This window comes from Cygnus olor, chromosome 1, assembly GCF_009769625.2.
Source record: "Cygnus olor isolate bCygOlo1 chromosome 1, bCygOlo1.pri.v2, whole genome shotgun sequence".
NCBI lineage: Eukaryota > Metazoa > Chordata > Aves > Anseriformes > Anatidae > Cygnus > Cygnus olor.
Window position 1 is genome coordinate 162741068 of NC_049169.1, and position 4434 is coordinate 162745501.

Sequence of the window (4434 nt, forward strand, 5' to 3'; positions counted from 1 at the left end):
CTCAAGGTTATTTAGATTTGCCCACCTCCTACATGTTACAAGTAACTCATTGGCCAAAATCCAGCATTTTTCAGACCATTCTAATCTATTGATTAGAACTCTGAACTATTCCATTTTATATATCCATTCTACACTTGTATCCATAATGTAATTTTAGTAGTTATTGTCGTGAGTCAAGGTACAATAATGTACTTTTATTGCCATTATCAGAATTTCTCACTCTATTTTAAGATTTGTAATTAAATATATTTTGATTAAAAATATTTTTGTTAAAGATTATGTTTGTATAAATTGTTTTTGGGTTGCCCAAGAAAAGATATAGGTAGGTGGTCATGTATTCAGCTCATGACAGGGCTGACAATCTAGATTTAATTCAGATGTCTGAATTGGAGCTAAATTTTCTTTGGATGACTCCCAGGAAAAAGCAATCAATTTAGGCTTTTGAAGGATGCAGGCAGATAATGTGACAAACAAGGACTCACCAAAGGCTGTTCTTACTTGGGCAGGTGAAAGGAACATATGAATAGACATAAGAAACATAAGAAATACCTGTTGTCTAAACACAACTTATTCTTCTTAGCTGTCCTTCTCACAGGGAATTCTCTGTTCTGCAGGCTGGGCTTTCCTTCTCTAGATGGACCCTTCTCTGCCCAAAGAGATGTAGCTCCAAGTTCTCCCCCTAAACTAACAAATCCGAATAGAGCCATAACACCAGGTCAGGGGCAGGGCAAGACAAGCATGACAGTGGGGGAGAGGCTTCAGGTTTCGTCTTTTCAAAAAGACAGTTTAGACAGTTTTTGAAAGGGAAAGAAACTGTCACATGGATTGGTATTGGGTAGATGCTGCTTAAGGAACTGCAGAGATAACAAGTTGTTAAGGTGTAAGCAGCTGTTGCACAAGTGGGTTTGTTTTCTTTGTTTGATTTGTTTGTTTTTCTACAGTCAGTTCTGTCTTGACCTTCTCGCTACACAGCTACATGGTCTGTCTTTATTGCAATTCTGGTCATATGCAGAAATCTATTTAAAGTGACCACCCAAGACACGGGCAAAACTAATTCACTTCTAAGAGCTGGACTTTATAAAAAGATAAAAAAGAAGTGGTTACGGAAACCCTGATGGGCCACTTGAAAATAATGGCTTAATAACAAGCTAATTTAATATTTCAGTTAAAATTTAACTAACTGTGTGTGACTGCGTACCAAAAGTTAGAAAAGATTTTTCCAAGCAGACTAGTACAATAACTTTCCTTAAAACGATGTTTCTTAATAACTAAACCTTACCCCATGGTATGACAAGCCAGGTACCCGAAAATTGAGGCACATAAAATTGCTGGTTATTTTAATTCAAACAACATAAATGAGCCCTATACTTGAGAGAAAATCTTTTCAACCCAGCATGTCAACTACTTAACTATAAAGTTGAAGTCTTAAAAAGGTAAGAATTATTCTGATGTTTTTATTGAGTACTTACAGTTTTCTACCTTTAGATCCATGCTATGAGCTCTCCAGTGGTAGTAGTGTAGGCATAGCTCCTCTTAAGCAAATGTCTGAATGAATATAAAACCTCTCTATCTTTAATCTTTGAATCTGAAAGGTTAATTATTTAACATTACAAAAGATAAATGAGTATGCAAAATACTTTTTATTTTATGTTAGGAGTAAGTACTGAGCATAGATGCTGCATGCTATCGGTTTATTATTTCTTTTTAGAAAATGCTCATTCTTTTAAAACTTAAAAAAAAAAAAAAAACTTCTTATCATAGAAAAGCTATCAAAGTCCTAAAATATAAATGTTTTCTTAACTTTCTCAAAGAAAAGAAAGACATTTTCTGAATAGTCAGTGTTCATTAAATCCACTAAACTTTTGCTACTCAGAGTGCTTCCTACAAGACCTTTTTAGTTGATGGTGGTTTTGCTGTTTTGTTTTGTTGTTGTCCTTGTTGTTTTTACTAAGCAACTGAAGATCTGCATTTTTGGTCATTTACTATGGTCTATGTCTTTTTCTTTTTTTTTTTCTTTTTTATTTCTCTCATAACTCACAAAGCCAGTACTTGCTGAAAAATGTCCCTCAAATCCCCTTTACTATGTCCCTTTCATTTCCCTTCTATCCTTTTGCAAACTGGTATTCCAAGTGGGCTCCTTCTTGATTACTATTTTATGGGAGGTGCAGAAATTGCAATCAAATATATGCAACTCACTTCATCTGCCTGGTCACTAGACCACAAAGCTATCAGCTCTGAAAGATCACTTGTGTGTGTAGCATGCTCCCAGCAATAGGTGAAATGTGTCTTTCAGGTCTATTACTAACAATTCTTGTAATGAACAAGGTAGTGATTGGAGCTGAGCCTATCAACATCAAGCAAATTATCTGTGATTATATTTCCAACCTTAAATGTAAGGACCCAGAACAATCACTAAATCTTTGATGCCCTCACATTCCTGGATTATCTGTGTTGGGAGGAAAAAAATAAAATAAAATCAGATCAGATGACTCTTCTTTTCACTGATAATTATTTCATGTACTCTCTTCTAAAGTTCTTTTCTCTTAACTCATATTCATCTTTTTGCTGTTAGACTAAAGCATGAATTAGGAAGTCTAGTTGCTTTCAGGTGGGTTTTCTAAGACTGAGATCAATTACTGCCTTTTCATACTACATGTTTACTGTAAGTGCTTCACAGCCTAGACCTGAGAGAAAGACAGCTCAGTTACTGTGGAGACCTAAATGCATGCAGGAAAGGGATTAGGTGCTGATTGATACAGACAGTCAATTAGTACTTGTCCTGGTTTCAGTTAGGACAGAGTTAATTCTCCTCCTAGTAGCTGGTAGGGTGCTATGTTTTGGATTAGGATGAGAAGAGCGCTGATAACATGCTGATGTTTTAATTGTTGTAGAGCAGTGCTTACACCAAGCCAAGGACTTTTCAGCTTCTCGCTCTGTCCTGCTAGCGAGCAGCCTAGGGATGCAGCAGGAGCTGGGAGGGGACAGACCCAGGACAGCTGACCCAAACTGGCCAAAGGGGTATTCCATACCATCTGACGTCATGCTGAACAATATATAGGGGAGGCTAGCCGGGGTGGAGGGGGGGGGCCGGCTGCTCGGGGATAGGCTGGGCATCGGTCAGCGGGTGGTGAGCAATTGCATTGTGCATCACTTATTTCGTACACATTATTATTAATAATACTATTATTATTATTATTATTATTATTTCTGTCTTAATAAACAGTCTTTATCTCAACTCACAGGCTTCACTTTCCCGTTTCTCTCCCCCATCCCAGAGAGGGAGAGGGGAGGGTGAGCGAATGGCTGTGTGGTGTTTAGGTGCCAGCCGGGCTAAACCACAACAGTACTTCAAAGGGAAGCTGACTCCTTGTTTTATATACACAGAACATGGGATAAGAGGTTGTAGTTTGATTTCTTGTAATCTTTGTTGCTTCTGTGTTGACCAGGACAGCATGATATTGGAAGGTTTCTTGGAAGTTAGAAGAGTCCTGCATTGGTTCTTAATGGAATGGAAGCACTAAGAGAAACAATGACATTGTGTGATCTGTACACACTAGCTTTTCTAAAGTTTTTCAGGCTGCAATGACTCTCTGGGACTCTGTCTGTTCAAGTTAAAAGTATTCTTAATTGCTGTGATGTGCTGATCAAACCTTGAAATGTCTGGTCAAATTATTTCCACTAAAGCAGTTCTATTTATGATTAATTAAAATTTCTTCTTGATTGCATACAGTCTTTTTTTTTTTTTAATGTATAATCCCTCCATTGTGTAGTGATTGGGAGTATTGGCCCAATCCCTAAAATATAAAACATATTATTTCAGTACATGTTATGCCTATGCTGAGATGTATTAAGTTCACCCATTTGATAAAGAAAACCAAAGGTGGAAATCTATGCTGATAACAAGTAAAGCAGTATACTGTAAAAGAATAGTTTTTTTTCATGGTGTTCATTTGTTCATGCAACTAAAATTAATTTATTTATTTTTTATATCGGAATAACACTTTTGACCATAAAAGGACTGACTGTGTGTCAGTTTTGTAATACACTGATATTTGTGGATATGTTTTCACTTTCTGGTCTTCATTCTTCTGAAAGCAGCAAAACATCAGATTAATATGTAACTGCAAACAGCAACATTCAAGAAAAACATTTGTCTTTTGTATACGCTACACATTATTTTGTTCAAATAAAGAATATAAAATATGAATTGACATATTTAAGGACGCAACTGCTAAAGAATATAGGAAATCATTTCTAAAATATTATTACTCTGAAATTATTCCTAAATTATTTTTGTTTTCTCTTCTCCTCCTTCTTCTCCTCCTTCTTCTCCTCCTTCTTCTCCTCCTTCTTCTCCTCCTTCTTCTCCTCCTTCTTCTCCTCCTTCTTCTCCTCCTTCTTCTCCTCCTTCTTCTCCTCCTTCTTCTCCTTCTT

At 36.5% G+C, this 4434-nt stretch overlaps 1 long non-coding RNA gene across 1 annotated transcript; it reads left to right on the forward strand.

Moving 5' to 3' along the window:
• The first annotated feature begins 510 nt into the window (after positions 1-510).
• Positions 511-3725, forward strand: LOC121063494. The gene is made up of 2 exons (XR_005816032.1): positions 511-1433; positions 3447-3725. It is a non-coding gene; the product is annotated as an uncharacterized LOC121063494 (long non-coding RNA).
• Positions 3726-4434: the final 709 nt, after the last annotated feature.